At 44.6% G+C, this 24359-nt stretch overlaps 1 pseudogene; it reads right to left on the bottom strand.

Moving 5' to 3' along the window:
* Nucleotides 1-8055: 8055 nt before the first annotated feature.
* On the bottom strand, nucleotides 8056-22296 carry LOC113833512 (annotated as a pseudogene).
* Nucleotides 22297-24359: the final 2063 nt, after the last annotated feature.

The raw sequence follows: 24359 nt of genomic DNA, 5'->3' as shown, positions 1-24359 counted from the left end.
CTGGCAATAGATAATCTAATTTTACCAAACACAAAAAGAAACAGGAGGGCAAAATCCACACGCAATGATACCACCAACAATAAATCCAAAACAAAGAAGAACCAATGAGCAATGGACATTAATATCCCTAAATGTCAATGGTCTTAACTTACCCATAAAAAGATATAGGCTAACAGTATGGATACGAAGACAGAATCCATCCTTCTGCTGTTTACAAGGAACACACCTCAACTTCAAAGACAGGCGATACCTCAGAGTAAAAGGATGGGAAAAATTTTCCAATCAAATGGGCTCAAGAAACAAGCTGGGGTAGCAATCCTAATATCTAACAAATTAGACTTTAAACTGAAAGCAATCAAAAGAGATGAAGAAGGGCATTTCATACTCATCACAGGAAAAATCCATCAAGATGAAGTCTCAATCCTGAACATCTATGCCCCTAATACGAAAGCACCCACATTTGTAAAAGAAACATTACTAAAGCTCAAACCACACATAAAACCACACACACTTATAGTAGGAGACTTCAACACCCCCTTACACCATTGGACAGAACCACTAGACAGAAACTTAACAAAGAAACAAAGGATCTGACAGAAGTTATGACACAACTGGGTTTAACAGATATCTATAGAACATTCCATCCAAACACAAAAGAATATACCTTCTTCTCAGCGCCACATGGAACCTTCTCAAAAATTGACCACATAGTTGGCAGCAAAGCAAACCTCCACAGTTACAAAAGTATTGAAATAACCCCCTGTATCTTATCAGACCACCATGCATTAAAGCTAGAATTCAACAGCAATACGAATTGCAGAAAACCTACATTTGTGTGGAAAATGAATAACTCCCAATTGCACCATTCCTGGGTTGAGGAAGAAATAAAAAAAGAAATTAAAGACTTCCTAGAATTTAATGAGAATGTGGACACAACATACCTGAACTTATGGGACATCCTGAAAGCAGTGCTAAGAGGGAAGTTCATAGCACTAAGTGCCCACATGAAGAAATTGGAGGAAAGTCACATTGGAGAATTGACAGAACTGAAAGCTTTAGAGCAAAAAGAAGCAAACACACCAAGGAGGAGTAGACGCCAGGAAATAATCAACCTGAGAGCCGAAATCAACAAAGTAGAAACTAGGAAAACAATACAAAGAATCAATGAAACAAAGAGTTGGTTCTTTGAGAAGATCAATAAGATAGACAAACCTCTAGCCAAACTAACCAAAAGGCAGAGAGAGAGCATGCTAATTAACAAAATCAGAAATGAAAAGGGGGATATAACAACGGACACTGAGGAAATCCAGAGAATCTTTAGGTCATACTTTGAAAGCCTGTATTCCACAAAATTGGAAAATCTAAAGGAAATGGACAGCTTTCTGGATAAATATCACTTACCAAAATTAAATCAAGATCAGATAAACAGTTTAAATCGAACTATAACCCCTAATGAGATAGAAGCAGTAATCAAAAGCCTCCCAACCAAAAAAAGCCCAGGGCCAGATGGCTTCACTGCAGAATTCTACCAGAAATTCAAACAAGAGCTAATTCCAGTACTCCTCAAACTGTTCCACACAATAGAAGCAGATGGGATATTGCCAAACTCTTTCTACTAGGCTACAATCACTTTGATACCCAAGCCACACAAAGATATGACTAAGAAAGAGAACTACAGACCGATATCCCTCATGAACATCAATGCTAAAATACTCAATAAAATATTGGCCAACCGAATCCAAGAACATATCAGAAAAATCATCCACCATGATCAAGTAGGCTTCATCCCAGGGATGCAAGGACGGTTCAACATATGAAAATCCATCAATGTAATCCACTATATAAACAACCTGAAAAAGAAAAACCTCATGATCATCTCACTAGATGCTGAAAAAACCTTTGATAAAATCCAACATCCCTTCATGATAAAGATCTTGGAGAGAACAGGAATAACAGGAACATATCTAAACATGATCAAGGCAATATATACCAAACCAATAGCCAACATCAAAGTAAATGGAGAGAAACTCAAAGCGTTTCCTCTAAAATCAGGAACAAGACAAGGCTGTCCACTCTCTCCATATCTCTTCAATATTGTACTTGAAGTTCTGGCTAGAGCAATAAGACAAGAAAAGGGGATCAAAGGGATACACATTGGAAATGATGAAGTCAAACTTTCACTGTTTGCAGATGACATAATAGTCTACATTAGTGACCCGAAAAACTCTACCAGGGAACTCCTACGGCTGATAAACACCTTCAGCAAGGTAGCAGGATACAAAATTAACTAAAAAAAATCAGTAGCCCTACTATATACAGATGATAAATCCAATGAGAAAGAAATCAGGGAAACATCACCTTTCACAATATCCACAAGCAACATAAAATATCTTGGGGTAACACTAACCAAAAAAGTGAAAGACCTGTACAATAAGAACTTTGAGACTTTAAAGAAAGAAATTAAAGAAGATACCAGAAAATGGAAAGATCTCCCATGCTCTTGGATAGGTAGAATTAACATAGTAAAAATGGCAATCCTGCCAAAAGCAATCTACAGATTCAATGCAATCCCCATCAAAATCCCAACACAGTTTTTCACAGACATTGAAAGAACAATACTCAACTTTATATGGAAAAATAAAAAGCCCAGGATAGCCAAAACAACTCTTTACAATAAAGGATCTTCTGGAGGCATCACCATCCCCGACTTCAAGCTCTACTATAGAGCCATAGTTCTGAAAACAGCTTGGTATTGGCACAAAAATAGACTGATAGACCAATGGAATCGAATTGAAAACCCTGATATTGACCCACGCACCTATGGATACCTTATTTTTGACAAAGGTGCTAAATCTATACAATGGAAAAAAGATAGCATCTTCAACAAATGGTGCTGGTACAATTGGATTCGGACATGCAGAAAATTGCAGATAGATCCATACCTGTCACCATGCACAAAACTTAAGTGCAAATGGATCAAAGATCTCAGCATAAATCCAGCCACACTGAATCTTCTAGAAGAGAAAGTGGGAATTACCCTTGAACAAATTGGCACAGGAGACCACTTCCTGAACATTACGCCAGTAGCACAGACACTGAGGTCTGCAATTAATAAATGGGACCTCCTGAAACTGAGAAGCTTCTGCAAGGCAAAGGAAACAGTCAGTAGGACAAAACGACCACCCACAGAATGGGAAAAGATCTTCACCGATCCCACATCTGACAGAGGACTGATTTCCAAAATATATAAGGAGCTCAAGAAGCTAGCCACCAAAACACCAAACAATGAAATTAAAAAGTGGGGTGCAGAACTAAATAGGGAATTCTCAACAGAGGAATATGAAATGGCTGAAAGACACTTAAGTGCTCAAAATCATTGGCCATCAGAGAAATGCAACTCAAAACAACTCTGAGATACCACCGCACGCCTGTCAGAATGGCTAAAATAAAAAATACCAATGACAATCTATGCTGGAGAGGATGCAGAGAAAAGGGAACACTTCTCCATTGCTGGTGGGAGTGCGAACTTGTAAGACCACTCTGGAAATCAGTATGGCAGTTGCTCAGAAAAATGGGAATCAGTCTACCTCAAGATCCAGCCATTCCTCTCTTGGGTATATACCCAAATAGGGCATGTACATACAACAAGGACATATGTTCAACCATGTTCATAGCAGCATTGTTTGTAATAGCCAGAACCTGGAAGCAACCTAGATGCCCCTCTACTGAAGAATGGATTGAGAAAATGTGGTCCATCTATACAATGGAGTACTACTCAGCAGAAAAAAGCAATGGAATCTTGAAATTCTCAGGCAAATGGATGGAACTAGAGGAAACCATCCTGAGTGAGGTAACCCAGTCACAAAAAGACAAACATGGTATGTACTCACTGATATATGAATTTTAGACATAGAGCAAAGGATTACCAGTCTATAATGCTCTTCACCAAAGAAACTAGGAAACATGAAGGACTCTAAGGGATAAATGGACCCCAGGAATGGAAGTGGCATGAACTCCCTAACTAATTGGGGGTAGGAGGGGAAGGAGCTGCTACAATAAGAGCAAGAGAAGAGGAGAGGAAATGGAGGGGCAGAAACATTGAGTTGGGGGAAGAATAGAGGAAAGAGAGCAGAAGAAGCCACTATAGGTCCGAGAAGAGATCTGGAACCAGGGAGATCTCCAGAGACCTACAAGGATGACACGATCTGACAATCCAGGCAATGGTGGAGAGGATAACCCAAAAGCCCTTCCCCTAAAATGAGATTGATGACTTCTCTTTATGCCATCCTAGAGCCCTCACCCAGTGGCTGAAGGAAGCAGAGACAGACATCCACAGATATACACTGAGCCGAAATCGGGAATTTAGTTGAAGAGAGGGAGGAATGAAGAACGAAGGGGTCTGTACCAGGTTGGAGAAACCCACAGGAACAGTTGACCTGAACAAGGCAGAGCACATAGACCCCAGATGCTGTCCGGGAGGCCAGTACAAGACTGATCCAGACCCCTGAACATGGATGTCAATAAGGAGGCCTCTGCACTCCAGGGAGCCTCTGGTGGTGGATTAGTATTTTTCCCTGGTGCAAGAAGGGACTTTGAGAGCCCATCCCATGTGAAGGGTTACACTCTGGCCCTGGACACATGGGGAAGGGCCCAGGACCAGCATAGGAAGACTTGGTGGACTTTGCAGAGCCCCCATTGAGGGCCCTACCCTGCCTGGGGAGTGGTGGGTGGATGGGGTGGGGGGTAGGCTGGGGGTGGGGGAGGAGGGTTGGGGGTGAGGGGAGGGAGAGGGAGAAGGGACTTGAAATAAGCTTGTTCCCTAACTAGAACTAATAAAAATAAAAAATAAAAAAAAAAATAAAACAGCAGTTAGAAGCACAGTGTACCCTCATGATCATATAGCTGACTGGGAGCTGTGGCTGCTGCCTGGCACTGAAAGATGATTGTACCTCATGGGGCTAGCCAGGGAAATTCCAACATTCAACATTCCAGAGATTTCTGTTGAATGAATGTGTTGTGGAAAATTATTTTAAGATGTGTTACATTTGTTTATGCTGGAGAATATTTGTTTTAATGATGCAAAGATTTGCTGCATTTTTCATGTTGCAGTTGTTTAACTCTGTAAAGCTGTGGTACTTTGCCTGTCTAAAACACCTGATGGTCTAATAAAGAGCTGTATGTTCAATAGTAAGGCACAAGAAAGGATAGGTGGGGCTTGCAGGCAGAGAGAAAAAATAGGAGGAGAAATCTGGGAAGAGAGGAAGAAACTAGAAAAGGAAGGGAGGGAGGAGCAAGATAGAACAAGGAAAGGAGGGTGCTGGGGCCCAGCCGGCGTGGAGGAAAAGCAAGATTTACAGAAGTAAGAGGAAGATAAAAGCCAGAGGCAAAAGGTGGTTGGGATAATTTAAGAAAATCTGGCAAGAAACAAGTCAAGCTAAGGTCAGGAGTTTATAAGAGAGAGTAAGACTCCATGTGTGATTTATTTGTGAGCTGGGTGGCACCCCCAAAAAAGTCAAAGAGAAAAAAAAATACCACCACCAAATGCATGTTGCTTTCATACCACTGTAAAGTCTAGAAATCAAGTAAAACCATCATAAAGCAGAAACTGTAAATGTTCACCAGAAAAAAAAATCCTCCAAATAGTAATTGGAGACACTTTTAACAAAAGTTAATGGCTATAGCCCTGAAATGTCATTATGAAAATGATGAATCAGGGTTTGCCTTGTGGTTTCATTGTCTTGGCATAATGATTTGTTATTTTGACATGATATGGGGACCATGCATGGGTTTATGAGCGTTTTGATTATCCTTGGGCCCCAGCTGCAAAATGTCAAATACTTGACTCTTCGAATACATCACTTAGTTGAAGGCACTAATGGTGTCAATGATGGTGGCGTTCAAGCCAAGCAAATATTAATAACCAACAATAAGTGTGTGAGCTGATGCTGACGGATTGATGTACCGGTTGTTTTCCCCTGCCACAAACAGTTCTTGTTTGGTATAGCTGTCATGTCGGCTCTATAGATTAAATGACAGAATGCTGGCAGAGGGCCACAGTAGGGAAAGATCCAACAAAAATTTGCAAACTGTAAGTTTTGAATCTTCTATAAACACAGTGGCTTGTGGGTATTAGCAGGAGGCTATGTCTTAATTACAGGCCCAAGCAAAACACACCTGGATTTATAACTATGTTTGGATTTCAAAAGCCTTTCATTTTAGATCAGGGAGCTAAGGTGATTGTATCTTATTGTATTCAGAGGAGTGTGTGTGTGTGTGTGTGTGTGTGTGTGTGTGTGTGTGTGTGTGTGTGTGTGTTTGACACAGGGTCTTTCTATATAGCACAAACTGGCCTCAAAATCATGCCCTTCTGCTTTTGACTCCTCAGTGCTGGGATTATAGGTAGTGGTCACTAGGCAAACTCAGATAGCTATTTTTAACCAAACAATGAAACATTTTATATTTTCCACTTGCTCTTGCCGGCTGTGATCATTGCTGTCCACCTTGCAATGATAATATGTATTGCACCTCCATTTACATGTCTCTCTTTGACTTGCTGATAACAATGTTTCTGGTGTTTGAGGTATGACTGTCCTTCTAGCAGACTTGCATGGCAGCTTTACTCTTTGGGATTTTTCTCACTTTTCTGTTGCTGAGCAGTCTGGCCTTTAGGGACTCATGTTAGCAAGCAATGACAAGGTCCCAAATAGCCATGATGCCGGAACAAGAGGGCATTCTTACTGTGACACTATAGGTGGATTCTGGTCTTGGTCTGGACTTGTAGTTGTCCTTCAGTGACCCTGCTTACTCTGTGGGCCATTTCTGTATTGCAGTGGGTCACAAGCAGACATCAGGGCAGCAGCTGTGGAGACACAGGGTATGTGTTGTGGTTGGGAGGAGGGGAGCTCTGTGGAGTATTGTTTCTCCAGTGAATGGCCCTGTCCCCTCTGGGATCTCCTTCAGCTCAGAGCCAGGACTTGTCTTTAAGTCTCTTTAAAGGCTCCCTCATTGAGGGTGGGAAGAGAGTCAAGGATCAACAGCTGTGTTCCAACAGAGGTGGGCACAAGTGCACTTGATCACAATACTGGGTGTGCCACATAGCAGTTTGGCTTTAGCTTGAGATGTGGGCTGCTGCCCTCTCCCTCAGCCATCTTGTTCACTTCTCTAGGGGCAGGAAACAGTTCTCCTGATGGCAGCTAAGGCTTCTCTCCTCATCTTTGCATGGACCGGGCCCCATGCTATGGCAAGCAGACACACTTGCTATCTTGTAGTTGGACTTTTTCGTCAGACCTGCTAGCTTCCCAATAATAACATGGAGACTTATTAATTATGCGAGCTTAGCTTAGGCTTCTGCTTAGGTGTGTTTCTACCCAGCTCTTATAACTTAAATTAACCAGTATCTTTCAGTGGATGTTCTTTTACATGGATCCGTCACCTTTACTCTGTAATGCCCGTGCTGTTCCCTCTGCAACTCCAGCAATCTCTTTCTTCCCAGCAGTCTCTGTGCCTGGAAATCCTGCCTGGCTATTGGCTGTTCAGTGTTGTATTAAACCATTCAGAAAAACACAGCGTCACGGTGTACAAGAAGATTATTCCATAATGCTATCTAATCTTGCCGACCATACACTGAAGCCACACAGCAACCACCAAAGGGGCTGGGCTTCCTGCCCTGACCTCCCTGATGTCAAAACCCAAACCTATAGCCAACAGACTCAAATGCCCCAGGCAGGTGCTTTATGTCTGGGCTGTTCTTACTGATGGTGGGAAATGGCAGGAGAGTGGGTTTCCTCACTCTTGCTGACATGGCACCCTCCAGAGAAGAGCCTGTGAGAGAACAACTTCTTCCCCCACCTTCTCCAGATAGGGCATCTCTATGTAGCCCTTTACTGTCTTGGAACTTACTCTGGGACCAGGCTGGCCTTGAACTCGGAGATCTGCCTGCCTCTGCCTCCCAAGTGCTTGGATTAAAGGTGTGGGCCAACACCTGATTTGAGAGCAATTACTTTTCTTTTCTTTCTTTTTTTTTCTTTTTTTTTTTTTTTTTTGGACACTTGAGTTTTATTCAGTCGGTCTAGCGCAGGAGTTAGGCCTCTTGGTGGTGAAGCGTGGCTGTGCTGGCGCCGCAGCACACGGTGAGGAAGCGAGAACTCGATCTTGGAGGCCCGGAGCTGCTTGACAGCTGGCCGTCAGCACTTGCCCTCTGCAATCTCTTCCACCTTCATCATGTTCCTGGAGTGAGCACGGACGCGGTGCTGGGCACCCATGTCTAGCACCGAGTGACCGCCCCAGCAGTGGTCAGGTCCCGGTATTCTCGGCACAAGGTGTGTGCCATGTTGTGAGTCATAGCGCAGCCAGATGGCAAAGTTCTTCACCCGCCGTGGGACCGCAGGTCGCACCTCTGCACAGTGTACTGTCTCCACGGAGGATGACTTCATCTTCAGCTGGGACCAAAATCGGGACTTCGTGTCGAACTTCGGGGTGGGCAAGCAGCGCCCCACCACCTTGTACTCCCGAAGCGTCCGCGTTCGCCGCCAGCCACCAGCCCTCCTCCCTCTTCCCTCCTTCTCCTTCCTCCTGAAACAGGGTTTCTCTGTATTGCTTTGGAGTCTGTCCTGGAACTCGCTCCGTAGACCAGGCTGGCCTCGAACTCACAGAGATCCGCTTGCCTCTGCCTCGCATGCGCCACCAACATCCAGCCTCAAAATACCTTCTTAATCTCAGCTACTAAGCCCCAGCCTGCATTTGGGCCTCTTCCTAGATTTCTTATTCCCATAATCCCTTCAGAACTACTCTCTCTCCCATGGGCTTGATGGTCCTTCTCTGCCTAGTGGGCATGGGGGTTATGTTTTCTGCTCTCCTCATCCGGGTCACCAAGAACATCTTGCTCCTTTCATGGCTTGTTTTTCCCACACTGACTACTCACATCCCTCCCACCATTGCTACCCTCCATAGCCCATTCTCTTGTGAACACTACACTGGCCTTAGTTGGTCTTTCTGCTCGGCAGTGTAGAGCCGACAGTGCAGAGCCACCGGCTCCTCTGGGCTGCTGCTTTGAAGAGGGTTAAAACCAAGGGCTTATTGCTGATTCAGGCAGACTGGAATTTCTTGTTTTCAGGAAAATCTGGTCTCTTTGGAGGGAAGTATCTATTTCTTTGAGTTTTTACTTTGATTCTATAGCATTTAACACGAGCAGCCACATTCTGGTTTGGTCCAATCTGTTGGGGGCCAAATGCAGGGATCAGCTCAAAAACAGTGGCTCCCACGACTTCTGCTCATCACTCACTGGGTGTTGACAGGTTGGAATACAAAATGGCTAGACCTGATTATATACTGGAAAGGCCACACGGGTCTTAATTCAAATTAAAAGTTGAACTTTTTGTTCATTATGTAAATATCTCCAAACATCAGGTTCTTTCATGTCTAGAGTGATAATATGTGCATTTTTTAGTGTTTTAGAGAAGATGAAAATAGACAATTTATGTGATACAGACTTTTGAAGGGAATCAATAAATTGTAGTGTTTTCTTTCCCTTTCCACAAACCATGATTTCATGAAGACTGCAATACACATTTCCCATTGTGGGTGTCCTGTGTACATTTGTATGTGCAGGTGTGTTCGTGCCCTGGGGATACAAGGGAAGGACATCAGGTATCTGGCTCTGTCCTTTCCACCCTATTACTTTGAGGCAGGTCTCTTGCACCAAACTTGGAGCTCAGTGCTTTTTGACTAGGCAGGCTGTCCAGCAAGGCCCAGTGATCCTCCTGTCTCTGCCACTCAAGCTTAAGGTGTACAAGGCCATGCCTGTTTTTTACACGAGTGCTGAGGATCCAAACTCAGGTCCTCATGCTCATGGAGCACGTACACTTAGTCATCCAGCCATCCCCCCAGGCCCTGTTTCTATACTTCTAATGAGCCTTCTATGAATTCTCCAGAAGAAAAGGAAAGCACAGGGCAGAGAGGAAGGAACAGAGGGTTGAAGAAGAAGCCATGTTATAAACTCATGGATGTTAATCTTTTCCTTACAAAACTCTTCGCACTTGGGCATCCTCAATCTGTTTTCTATCTTGTTGCCCATCAGGCTCCTATGGCCGCTCTCTCTTCCAGAGGTGACTGGGGAATGCAGGCAAGCTTTACTATTACCACAAGCAAAATGTAATTAGGGAAGTAAATCTGTGCCTAGATGCGTCTCATTCATTACACAGTCAGTATGTAATGTGGCTTTGAGAAGTCATTTGCAGCTTGGCATTTGGGGGTCTCAGGGCCTGCAGTCAGTTCTTCAGTGTTTGCTGATCTAACTCGGCCATTGTTTGTTTTGGCTAAGAAGACTGTGAGAATGTCATCTTCCAGACTCTTCTCTGGGCTGACATGCTCTTTCGGGGCTTACCCACTGCCCTGCTCAGTGAAAGCCGCATAGTAGAGTCTGAATGTAACTTAGTTATAGCCTCAGACGTGTGCTGCTGTTTTTTGTTGTTGTTTTGATTAAAAACAAGGAACTTGTGTAGCCCAGGCTGCCCTAGAACCTCCTCTGTAGCTGAGGATGACCTTGGTCTCCTGATCCTTCTAGCAAGTGCTGAGAGTATAGGCAAATGTCACCACACACATATGCCTTCAAACCCAGGGTCTCATGCATGCTGGGCGAGCCATCTACCCACTGAGTGACATCCCAAGTCCATGTGCAAGGCTAACATCGAGAATTACAAAATCCTCTGTGTTCTGTAAGGATTCGATCCACTCTCCTTTTCATCCCCATGCATTATTCTGGAGTTACCTACACAGCTATGACCTTCAAATACCTTCTTAGATCACAATACACTATTTTTTATTTTGTGTCATTTAAAAATTCTTCCCTTTGACTCCATATCAACAGTGCTATATATTACTCTGCAATATAATCAATTGTAAATCTGTTTTTGAGAAATCTTCAGTATCTCATGAGACAAATAGAGTGACTACAAAGAATTACGAGCCTGTGATAGGGAACCCACACTCTGGAGTGTCCAGGAAGTGGCATTGTAATAGCTTCCTTGTTGGAGGAATACTGAGGATAACTTTCTCATGTTTTCTTGTAACCACCAAAAACTCGGGTGTTCTGTTTCTTGCAGGTCAGGTTGCTGTAAATGTGGAGTGCTCTGGCTTGGTGCTCTCCATTCAAGAACAAGTCCCTTGAGTGCCCCCTTTCCCTACTAAAATTGCAGGGTCTAATCTTTCCAATGCACATTAGAGAAAGCACACAGAGTAAAACTACTTTAATTTTAATTTAATTTAAAAAAGTAAAATTACAAGCTGCTCTGTATTTTAGTTTCAGGCAGTTTGTCTGTCTTACATATGGAGAATCTCCCCGGCCCCAACCAGTGTCCCATGTACAGTGCTTGTAGGGTCTCCTCCTAACAGCACTCACCTTTCCATAGTTGGAGACCCTGCAGGGACAAACCCTCAGATACCATCCTGTGTCATCCTTTTATTTGAAAGGAGCTTTATTTGGCACACAATCTCCACACAATTCATTACAACCCAATATAAAGGCTCCTTGTAAGATTTTACCCAGCAGATGTCAAAAACAGCCTTGCAGTTTAACACATAGTAGCCTTAGGAATTTCTGTCTCACATGGCTGGAAGGTCAAACGTCATGAGACGTTACTCTAGCTCTTGATACCTGGAGAACAGAGTCTAAAGGGACAGGTGAGGTACACACAGTCCCTGCAGCTCCAGTGATGCTGTTTACTTGTTGGCCCTTTCATCTTCCTTAGTTTTTTCCCCTGTGTGCTTCTCCACTTTTCTGTGTTGATGTCCTCTTTAGGGAATGGGGGGTTAAGTGGGCAGAGGCACACAGCGGATTGAATAAACTGAGGACAAGGCCACTCCATGATTTGGTCAAGGGGAAGGTTTTTATTGCAGGTGTGTGTGTGTGTGTGTGTGTGTGTGTGTGTGTGTGAGAGAGAGAGAGAGAGAGAGAGAGAGAGAGAGAGAGAGAGAGAGAGAGAACAACCAACCAGAGGCATCTGGAGGAGCGTAGAGAAAGAAGTAGACTGGATGAGGCCAGAAGATTGGGCATGGCTAAGGGCTCCCTGCAAGAGATGGAGAAGAGCAGGGGATAGAGACGAGGGAAAACAGTGTAGAGTATAGCAGAAGCAGGGGAGAAAAAGCAATTATAAGATTATAGAACAGCTGGATTGTAAGAAGGGTGAGAGGCTGGGGTGGGGGCGGGGGTGGGGGGATGGAGGTGAGAAAGGCTAGGATGCTAGCATGGACTTTTGAAGTGCTGATGGTCACCAAATATATATGCCAACTGGAGAGCCATATGTCCCTTTTGCTGGAGGTAAGGGAAATACTTCCTTTTGATAGATGGGAATAGGTTTCATTAGTTCCTAAGGAATGCTGACTTTTGTCTAACCACTAGGAATCCTTCTGTAGTCCAAATTGAGCTGGGCCTCGACTCAATTTTGGATGAGTCTGGGGGCCTACCCTTTTGGGGGCATACCCTTTGGACCTGACACTGATGGAATTCATCATGGGTTGAGGCAACTGGCCAAGGATGGCTAGACTCTGCAGCTAGTCTGTGTGTCACACAGGATCTTCCTGTCCCTCCGCCTTGCAACCGTGGGAGTGGAGGCATAACTACCTGGAGTCTTGCAGCTTAAGCATCAAGAATCAACCCAACCAGGCTTTGGAGCTGGAACATGCAGTTAGGGCTGGGGATCCACTCGGACCACAGACTTTGTTATGTTGGAGAAAGTGGCTCAACAGTGCCCAGCAGAGCAGAATGCTGTTTGGCAGGGAACTGGTCTATTCCTCTTGGACAGGGTGTCTGAGGGGTGTGAGAGGCTGTGGGGACCCGGGTGACGAGTGACCTGGATCAGGTTCATGCTTTCACCACCAGATATGCCACCCTTCTCTCCCTGCTAATTGTGTGGTTTCAAACTCAGCAACAACTTCCCCACAATAACGAGCAATTACAAGCCCACGTACACACTTGAGAGCTACACAGGTGGTGCTGGTGTGTTCTGCAGGCAAAATTATTGGATGAATTTGTGTAACTTTGTTGCATGAGCTGAATTAGGTAGAATGCAATCAAGAAACAGCTCCAGATTTTTCCCATCACTGTCTGTAAGCACACTTGACTGTGTGTGTGTGTGTGTGTGTGTGTGTGTGTGTGTGTGTGTGTGCGTGTTGGATGTCTTTCTTAATCGATCTCTACTTTTTAAAAATATGTTATTTTTCATTCTATGTGTATGAGTGTTTTGCCTATATATGTGTGTGTATGTGTGTGTGTGCATGTGCATGTGTGTCTTCATGTGTGTGTGTGTGTGTGTGTGTGTGTGTGTGTGTGTGTGTGTGTACCACATGTGTGCCTGTTATCTGCAAAGGTCAGAAATGGGCATTGAATTCCTTAGAACTGGACATGTGGATACAGCCACCTTGTAGGTGCTGGAAGATGAACCCATCTAAGAGGAACAAGTGTTCCTAACCGCCGAGCCATCTCTTTAGCTCCTCCCTTATTTGTTGAGACAAGAACTCTCCCTGAACCTGGAGCTCATTAATTGGCTACACTGGCTGGCCAGTAAATCTTGGGCATCTCCCCATCTCTGCTGCCCAAGATCTGGGCTTATAGGCACATGCCTCTGGGCTCAGCTTTTTATTTCGGTGCTGGGAATTGAAATAAGGCTGTATTACCCATCAATTAAAACATAGTTTAAACTTAATGGCTTAAAACAATAAGCATTTATTACCTAATTTCTGTGGGCCAGGAATCTCAGCAGCAGTTTGGCTGCATTACTCTGTCTTGAGATCCATCTTGATGGTCCAGTCAGGATGTTGACCAAGGCTGGGGTCATTGGAAGGCTTGACTGAGGATGATCAGCTTTGAAGAACTCTCGCACAGCCGGCTTGGTGAGTTAGTGCTGGTTACTGGTGGGAAGTTTCTGTCTTTCCCCACCTGCTCTTCTCCCTAGGATTGTTTTGAGTGACCTCAGCACAAGTTAGGGCCTTCCCCCACAGTAAGTTTCAGAGAGACCCAGTGTGAAAGTGGTGTGCCCTCTACAGTCCCCGATGTGCTGACAGTGCCCCCTGTTGGTTGCATGGCTCAGTTTTATATACACGTTGGTGGGGGTTACCATTATTAAGGATGACTGAGGGTGCTGGTTCTTACAGTCTGTTCTCTACTCCCCCGTGATTCCTGTCCCTCACACATGTAAAATATATCCATCCTTTCTGTGTTGGGTCCAGGGGCAGATGAGGCCCCTTCCGTGTATTAGTTCCTCTGCACCTGGAGGTCTGTGACTTAAGAGACAGGTCTTCTGTCCCTCCCACTTCTGACACAGAACGATGGGCCATATAGAATGGCTGCTGTGGATTTCCCCATTTTGAGTGGGAAACGGGGCAGTTTGAAGTCCAACCAGACAAATGCCGGTGGGTTTTCATTTTAATGAATTATAGTTTCTGTACCTTCATTTCAACCTGTAGAGTTTCTGGTGATGGATGTTTCCCAAATTTTGTATATTACCTGCACAAGGCTTGATTCCTTCCTTTAGGCAAAAGCTACACCAGTACATCTCTTTAAGGTAAGTCTCTCTTTACAGTGGGGGTTTGTTGAAACAGCTGAAGGACAATGCCCTTGGGTTTTAGAGGAGCCTATGGTTCTCTGAAGTATTTGCTGAACATTTTCTAAATCATGAAAACAAATTGGGAAGTCAGTTACCTCTGCTTCATCCTCAGACCATGTTTTTATGGGTTGATCTTTGGCTGAAGGCTGTTCTACACGTTTATGCCTGTCACGGGGACAGTTTTGGAATCAGATTGTCTTGTCTTTAGTTGAGAGTTCTTCTTCAGTTTACCACCCTCTCACATACTGCTGTAGGGAGCAGGAAGACTCCAAACAGTCTGTGTAACACCGCCAGGAAATCTCAGCTCCATCATCCAGCTGTTTAGGTGCAGTTGTGTGGTGTGTGTGTGTGTGTGGGTACGTGCACTTGTGTAATGGAGGAAGAGGCAGCCAGCTATGTTTTTAATAGAAGAAATAATTTATTTTGCCTTACAATTCCAAAGACGGAGTCCATAGAGGTTAAGAAGACAGGCAGTGCTGGTTGTGGTTTTTTGAGATACTCACTGGCCTAGAACTGAACAAGTAGGCTAGGCTGCCAGCAAACTCCAGGAATCTCTCTCTGCCTTCTCACTGTCATGATGGAAAGCAGAAGGTACCATGTCCCGCTTTTTAAATACTGATTTCTGGGGATAAAACTCGTGTCCTTACGATTGCATAGCAAAGACTTTGCCAACTTGTCTGCCTCCCCACCCCGTATCTTCCTGCCTCCCTCCCTCCCTCCCTCCCTCCCTTCCTTCCTTCCTCCCTTCTCTCTATACTTGCTTTTTAGTAAATGTTCCTAGACTTTCTATTGCCATCTATTACAACAGAAATCTCTCTTCTTTTGGTCTTCAAACCTATTTTCCAGATTTTCCTTCTGAGCTCTCACCAGCACTATCCTTGAAGTTTCATGGGTTTCTGTCAACAATTTCTTCATTGCACTGATATTTTTCACTTCTCCAAGTCTTTCCTTTGCTAACATTTAGAGCTGTAAACACAGTTAACACAAATGCATAATTTCCCTGGATCAGAAGTGCTGGAGCTAAAGTATCGGGCAGTTCTGTCTCTGAGACATGGGTCACTTCAAAGACACAGACCAAGGTTGCAGTCATTTGGAATCTTGGCCAAGGCCAGAGGATCTACTTCCATAGTGACAGATTCAAGTACCCAATGCCTTAGTGCTGGCTAGTAGCAGCAAACCTCAATTTTTCAACATTGTAAGTATCTCCACAGGGCTGCTTGCATTTTAAAGACATGGCATTTGGCATCTTCCACAATGAGTAGTCCAGGACTGAGCAAGGTGGAAGCTACAATGTCTTTTATGACCTTGACTGCATCTTATTGGTTTTATGGCTTAGCTCTCTGTAGTATAGGAAGATAATGCCCAGGGTCATGGCTACCAGGAAATAATAATCATTGGAGGCCATTCCGGAGTCTAGAAATAATATGACAGACAGATAATTCTGACAGACACCTAAAAGAATGTGTTTGAACAATCCTTAATAAGATCCATGACAGAAAAAAGTTAAAGTATACTGTGTGTTTAAAAGTTATTTAAGAATGACCCTTTGGGATTGGTGAGATGGATCAGTGTATAGGAGCACTGACTGTTCTTTTAGAAGATCTGAGTTCGAATCCTAGCACCCATATCAGGAGGCTCACAATAATCTGTAATTCCAGTTCTAGGGAATCTGACATTGTCTTCTGGCACACACATGTGGCACAGACACATACACATAAGTAAAATTAAATCTAAAAAAAAATTCACACAGATTTTTGGAGCTAGAGAGATGGCTTAGTAGTTAAGAACAAATTTTCTTGCAGAGGCCTCAGGTTCAGTTCACAGCACCCACATGGTGACTCACAACCATCTCTAACTCTGGTCCAGGGTATCCAACACACTTTTCTGACCTCCTGGGGCACTAGGCATAGACATGGAATCCAGACATACAAGCAGGAAAAGCACTCTTACAACACAACAGAGAGTAGTCACATGGGCTTCCGTGTGCTGCTCCTTCCGGTTCAGCGACTCGACTCCTTAACAGATGCCAGCCAGGTTCAAAGCCAGCACTCTGACCTCTACCTCTGCAGAGTCACTAGCCTTCGCTGGGGTCCATTTTACACTTTGGTTTGGAAAGTGCCTCAGAGAGAAAGCAGCTGTGAACACGATGCTTGGCTTTTCCTATATTTCCTCATCTCAGGGATTCAGTCCTTTGCTTATTCATGCTTTTTTCCCTGCTGGTGAACACTTGCCACACATAGTTTACCCAGCTGTGTGGCTGCTTTCGGTAGAAGGGCCAGCCCACCGCTAGTATTCCTGTGAGGCCTGGCATGACAGTGTGCACCTTCAGTTGCAGAGCAGATGCAACGGCAGCCTGGTCTACAAATCCAGTTTCAGGTCAGCCTAGGCTACATAGGTAGCCCCTCAACAAAAAGCGAAGTGAGTGGAGCGACAACTCCCTGTTGAGAGCACTTCTTGCTCCTTCTGAGGACCTGAGTTCAGTTCCCAGCATCCCTGTCACGAGGTCAGAACTACCTCTGGCTCCAGGAAGACCTTGAGCCTCCAAGGGTACCTGTACTCACATGTGTGCACTCACAAACATGTGTGCACACATATGTACACATGTATGTATACACACATACACGCAGTTAAACATAATGAGAACAAAATTTTAAGTTAAAAGCTGTTATGAGTGCCAGGCGTTGGTGGCGCACGCCTTTAATCCCAGCACTCGAGAGGCAGAGGCAGAGGCAGGCAAATCTCTGTGAGTTTGAGGCCAGCCCTGGTCTCCAGAGCGAGTGCCAGGATAGGCTCCAAAGCTACACAGAGAAACCCTGTCTCGAAGAAAAAAAAAAACAAAAACAAAAACCACCTTTTGGGGCTGGAGAGATGGCTCAGAGGTTAAGAGCACCGACTGTTCTTCCAGAGGTCCTGAGTTCAATTCCCAGCAACTACATGGTGGCTCACAGCCATCGTTATGAGATCTGGTGCCCTCTTCTGGTGTGCAGATATACATGGAAGCAGAATGTTTATACGTAATATATAAAATCTTAAAAAGAAACCAAAAATAAATAAATTCAAGGATATTTCTCAGTCTGGGTGTGTGAGTTTAAAAAAAATTGTTATGAGCACTGCTATGTCATTTACTGAGGGGATAAAGAAATAAACAGCCCTGCAGCTCATTACTGAAAGCAATGCAAAAATGCGTGTGGTCCCTAGGAAAGAGCTAGAATTATGTGAACGTCAGGGATGCTTCCTGTAGAAGTGTCAAGACTCTGTCTAGCGGTGGTGCTGCATGCCTTTAATCCTGGCACTCAGGAGGCAAAACCAGGTGGATCTCCGTGAGTTCAAGACCAGCCTAGAAAAAAAAAAAAATGAATCAAGACATTTTTGGCAAAACTTGGAAGAAAATATGGACAGGAACAACTTCCCATTTCCATCAAGGTAAACATTAAAAAGTTCACCCCAAAACAACAAATGTCACTCAGAAAGTCACACAAAGGAAAGAAAATCCTGAAACTTGGCACGGTGATGTTCCCGTGTGTCCTGACGTCTACAACTTGCTGTGTCCTAAAAAGACCTATTACACCGTCCATCAGAAGTCCTACCTCCAGTCACTGCCTCACCACATGACAGGAGTCCAGCCCTGATAAGAGGAGCTTCCAGACAACAGAGTCTTACAAGAAAAAATGGTTGTTTTTCTCTCACACTATTTTTGAGGTGATTTATTATGCAGCAATCGCTAAATGATTCAGATTAATAATTTATTGAGTATTCACTACTACTATTTTCTATTTTTTAAAAACTTACTTGATTATTATGCTATAACAAACTCCATCTTAAACTCAGCACATTGAGGCTAAAGTACAAAGCATCACATTTTTTTTTTTCCCACATTCCTTTAGCATTACAAACGCCCTGAGTCACAGATAGGGACAGTATTGTTCCTTTAGCATCACAAATGCCCTGGGACAGAGATAAGGACAATATTGTTTTCTCCATGTTACAGGTAGAGAGTTACAGTTACTCCTCTGGTCTGGCTGAAACTGTGTTCATTGTTTAATCCCAGCCCCCAAGCCCCAGGCCCTAGTAACCAACCTTTCAGTGTCTGCTTGTTTGAGTCTGAGACTTTAACATTCCACATATGAGGTCATGCAGTGCTTTTCTCTCTGAGCTCATTTCACTTAGCCCAGTGTCCAAATGGTCAGGGTTTTCCTCTTTAAGGAGAAATAGTATTCCACCACATAAAGATACTACATTTCAAGCCAGGAGGAGGTGGCATACACCTTCAGTCAAAGCCCTCAGGAGGCAAAGGCAGAGGCAGGTAGATCTTGGGGGCTAGTCCAGTCTACAGTGTGACTTCTAGGACAGCCAATGCTGCACAGAGAAACCCGGTCTCAAAAAACAAATCAGAACAAAGTAAAAATGATACTATATTTTCTTTATCTATTTATTCTTTGCCAGACATTTGGGTGGTTTCCATGTCTTAGTTATTGGGAGTAGTACCACGAACATTAACTGTATTGATTTTGTTTCCTTTGTCTGTATAGCCAAGAGTGGAATTGCTAGATCGTATGGTTGTCTTATTTTAAACTTTTCTTTTTGTTTTTGTTTTTCAAGACAGGGTTTCTCTGTGGCTTTGGAGACTGTCCTGGAACTTGCTCTTGTAGACCAGGCTGGTCTCGAACTCACAGAGATCCACCGGCCTCTGCCTCCTGAGTACTGGGACTAAAGGCATGCTCCACCACTGCCCGGCCTATTTTAAACTTTTTTTTTTTAAAGAAATGCCTATACTCTTTTCTGTGATGGCCATATGAACCAGGTGGGATTGTTGTGAAGGTCTTATTTTTAACAGCATTGCCTATGGCCTCATTGGCCAGGGAAACTCCCAGAAACTGCCTAGTACTTGGTTATAGGAAGACACTCAACACAGGCTCAATGATAGTACCAACAAGTGTCACCCTTGGCATGATTATTGCCACTTAACTTTGTAAAACACTCAACAGTAGGTTATGTAGCAAGCTTCTACCACATCTACTTCCAGAGTATGTCAGTCACCTTAGGATCAAACAACCTCAGATAGCAGAGAGAAGAATTTTATGTATAATTTTTCTTGAACATTTTGAGTCTCCCAATGGGAATGAGTGTAGTCACTCATTAAAAGGGAAAAAGTCTATTTTGTCTATTTTGCTTTCTTTTCACTCCTTTCCTTCCCGTCTCTCACTAGCTGGACACAATTGCACAGAAGACCTATGTGTTGACAGAGCATCCTGGAGCCCATATGTTTTTATTACTGTGTATTTATGCTATTCTCCCTGGTGATGTGCTACGTGGGTTTCTCTGGAGGCCAAAGAGAAATAGAGAAAAAGGATTAGTGCAAGCTACAAGCAAGGCAAAAACAAACAAAGAGCAGAAAGGCAGAATGTGAGTGGGCACTGGACGGGGATAAAGATGCTAGCAATATTTCGGTACCAGTTAGAGCAGGTTTGCAAACTTGTGTGGAATGTGAAAACCACTGTGTTTTTTGCTGCCATTTCTATTGGGTTTTATTTTCCTCACCTGTGGCATGCGACATCCTGGCAGAACCAGAAGGAGCCATTTCTGGTCCATTGTTTCCAGGCTGCCAAGGCAGGCTTCAGCATAGCGAACCGAGGGAAGCAAGGTTTCAGAAGTGCATGGCTCCCTCATTCCCATGAACACGTGCGTTGGCCTCTACAGGCTCCCAGGCCCTTCATGCTCTCATTGTCCCATTACTGGTCTTGCTCTTCTGTCATGCCATGCTATGTTTGGGCCATCCTTAGAGTTTGAGAATACTATGACTGGGAAATTCCCAGAAGCCATCTGGCCTAAACCCACTCCAGAACTGAGTAAAAATGAACCAGAAAAGTGGAGTCTAGGGGTGGCTTCGCTTCCAGCCCAGAGGCTCACCTTTTCTTTTTCCTTATAGTAAGCCCATTTCACCAAACAGCAGATGTCCTCTGAGTTACTCACAGAACACCAGCTGCTGGACAGGGACATCACACCATTCTCTCTCTCTCCCTCTCTCTCTCTCTCTCACACACACTCACTCACTCTCTCTCTGTCACAAGCTGCTCTTTTCACAGAAATGGGAACTCCAGGCTATGTCTATCCCCAGCAGATTCCTCCAGATGTGTTCAAATCCTGTTTAGGCTTCAACTCCCTCACAGCTAAAATATTGAGTATCTTATTTTATCATCTTAGAGTCTCCAGAAAACAGAGACAGGGCTTCCTCCTGCCTTCTGTTCACTCATGATAGCTAAACCTTAGGGAGCTTCTATGAATAGGAGAGTCTCCAGCTGCATCAACGATGGTATTTTCTCCTCCAGTTAAATCATGGCATAAATTGCTGTAATTCTATTGCTATTTTGGAGTTATTCAAAGTGATTCATTTTGCTAGTGTGGTCCTAAAATATCCTATCACTCTGAGCGTGTCCGTGCTGGCGTGGACACACACACACACACACACACACACACACACACACACACACACACACACACACACACGATTTGGTAATAAGATACAGGCTGGAGTTTCTTTAGATTCAGGATTAGCATGTTAACGTGATTATGACTGTCTCATGTAGGGAAGAACTCAGGAAACCGCAGGTGCCGCTGAGTGATTATGTCAACTAAATAACCAGATTCTTTTATGTCCCACCACTTATCAATTCATTCATTTGCCGAACATTTCCATCAGTGGTCCTTGGTGAAAGGAAGTACGCTCTCTGCACCAAGCGAGCTGTCAATGTTTGGTCAGGGTACAAATTTCATCTCGATACAGATGACAGCAGCTGGGACTGCAGTGATGTCGGCTCCTGATGTTGACAGTTTGGAGGGGACACAGTGAGGAATGACAACAAAACCATGCCCTGGCCACAGAAGCTCTTTGTCTTTAGAGCTCATAAAGAGTGTGGCCAGGGCTATCTACAGCTTTTCTTCGCCGGCAGTGCTGTTCTGTAGAGTGACCAAGTGAAGGCTGCAATAACTGAGAGGTTTTATGGATGCTATAAAAGGTGTTAAGCCACAGTAGTGATTTCAGTAATTTATCGCTGGCTTCTGCTTCAGCTCATGGCCCAGGATGTACACAGATAATTACAACACAAAGGACTTAATGAAGCGCCAGGCTGAGGCCTAGAGGAGGCTCATTTTCATTAAGTCACCAGGGCAGGGAGGGAAAGTGGCCAGGTCAGCAGAGGCTAATCCAGGCTGATAAAAACCACTGAGAGGGGCAGAAACTTCTCACCATCCCCCATGTCATAAAGAACATGTGCTCAGATGGATTGCATAGCCCATTCCCAGAATCCCTCCTTTGGAGCCTATGGCACTTGACCGGAGTCTGCCTGAGCTCCAGGGTTCAGGATGGGAAAGAGCGTTGTTTGCTGGGGCAGTCCTCGTGAGTAGAACATGGAGGAGCAAGCTGGGTGAGGTGGGAAAGGCACCGCACAGCCAAAGGCAGCAATGCGTTTTCTGAGTCCAGGACTGCTCTTGTCTTTGGGCAATCGTGGCAGCAGTGAGCTACGCAGTGAGCTACGCAGTGAGCGTCTCAGTCATAGAATGCCTGAAATGAGATCTGCCCCCTTCATGTCTACTCATTGTGACCCCAAAGCAAACAGCTGACAATGCTTGTACACTGCCTCTAACAGCCTTGGTCGTGAATAAGGGACCGTACGTTGTCAAATGCTTCACTCCTGTTCTTCATCGTGTGAATGTATCTTCCAGTCTGTAGCCTCTTTTCTTTCTAGATTCTTTCTGACCCAGAGGGCCTCATTTTCCTGCCCCTGCACCCACCTCAGACAGTGTGTGTGTGTGTCTGTGTGTCTGCGTGTCTGTGTGTACATGTGTGTGTCTCTGTGTGTGTCTCCATGTATGTGTGTGTGTCTGTGTGTGTACATGTGTGTCTCTGTGTGTGTCTCCGTGTATGTGTGTGTCTGTGTGTGTACATGTGTGTCTCTGGGTGTGTCTCCATGTCTGTGTGTGTGTGTGTGTGTGTCTGTGTGTGTGTCTGTGTGTGTGTCTGTGTGTGTGTGCGAGAGTGCGTCTGAGTCTGTGTGTGTGTATGTGTGTGTGTCTCTGTGTGTGTGTGTGTGTGTGTGTGTCTGTGTGTGTGTCTGTGTGTGTGTGTCTGTGTGTGTGTCTGTGTGTGTGTGTCTGTGTGTGTGTCTGTGTGTGTGTGTCTGTGTGTGTGTCTGTGTGTGTGTGTCTGTGTGTGTGTCTGTGTGTGTGTGTCTGTGTGTGTGTCTGTGTGTGTGTGTCTGTGTGTGTGTCTGTGTGTGTGTGTCTGTGTGTGTGTCTGTGTGTGTGTGTCTGTGTGTGTGTCTGTGTGTGTGTGTCTGTGTGTGTGTCTGTGTGTGTGTGTCTGTGTGTGTGTCTGTGTGTGTGTGTCTGTGTGTGTGTCTGTGTGTGTGTGTCTGTGTGTGTGTCTGTGTGTGTGTGTCTGTGTGTGTGTCTGTGTGTGTGTGTCTGTGTGTGTGTCTGTGTGTGTGTGTCTGTGTGTGTGTCTGTGTGTGTGTGTCTGTGTGTGTGTCTGTGTGTGTGTGTCTGTGTGTGTGTCTGTGTGTGTGTGTCTGTGTGTGTGTCTGTGTGTGTGTGTCTGTGTGTGTGTCTGTGTGTGTGTGTCTGTGTGTGTGTCTGTGTGTGTGTGTCTGTGTGTGTGTCTGTGTGTGTGTGTCTGTGTGTGTGTCTGTGTGTGTGTGTCTGTGTGTGTGTCTGTGTGTGTGTGTGTGTGTGTGTGTGTGTGTGTGTGTGTCTGTGTGTGTGTCTGTGTGTGTGTGTGTCTGTGTCTTCCCCACTGGGTACTCACACAATGTGCACTTCATTGCTGAGACATTCAAAAATGTGCAGCTTTTTGGCTAAACTGTTCTAGTTCCTGAAAAACAATAGAATTTCTCCAACGATTCTCATTGTTACTACTGTATTGTTTTCTAATTTCCCTATGCTTCACTTCCCTTCTTCCTCTCTTTTATCATTTCTATTTACTTTTGCATTAATGGGGATTGAGCCTAGGACCTCACGTACAACCACTAAGTGTACCCCAGCACCTCCATAGTTCACTGCTTATTTTCTGAAAAGCAAATTATTTTTAAAAATTAAGGAGTTTAAAAAATACTATATCGGAGGTCAGGCATGGTGGTGCAGGCCTTTAATCCAGCACTAGAGAGGCAGAGACAGGATCTCTGTGAATTCAAGGCCAGTCTGGTCTACATAGTGAGTTTCAAGACAGCCAGAGCTACACAGTGAGACCCTGTCTCGATAGATAGATAGATAGATAGATAGATAGATAGATAGATAGATAGATGATCTACAGACAGACAGACATATCCCATTTCAATAACTAAGAACTGCTCCAAAGTCCTACATGGGATGTCTTCATCACACCGTCCCTTCAGGGCTCAGGGCCCTTTGCAGAAGAGGCGCAGGGAAGGTTGTAAGAGCAGAGGTGATGGATGACTCTGAGAAAGCAGTGTCTTCTTGCTTCTCTTCCTTCTGCCCCTGTTCTCCACCTGAGAGTTGAGCTGTAAACTTCTATAAACTTCCTCAACCGGAGAGACCTTGGCAGGGAACCTGAGGTGCAGATAGCAGGAGGGTTTGTTCCCATACCTACTCCCTGTGGCTTGCTAAGCATTGTTTATAGAGGGCTGCCCCCTTCTCCCAGAGCCCACAGCTTATATCAAGTGTCTGAGCTTGGGGCACACACAACTCTGACTTGGATTCTGGCTCTAGTCTCTCCACACCCCCTTTTCTGACAGTGCTGGTTTCATGTGG

This window comes from Cricetulus griseus (genome assembly GCF_003668045.3).
Source record: "Cricetulus griseus strain 17A/GY chromosome 1 unlocalized genomic scaffold, alternate assembly CriGri-PICRH-1.0 chr1_0, whole genome shotgun sequence".
Classification (NCBI taxonomy): Eukaryota; Metazoa; Chordata; class Mammalia; order Rodentia; family Cricetidae; genus Cricetulus; species Cricetulus griseus.
The sequence above is the reverse complement of the archived record's forward strand: the minus strand, read 5'-3'. Positions and strand labels throughout refer to the sequence as shown.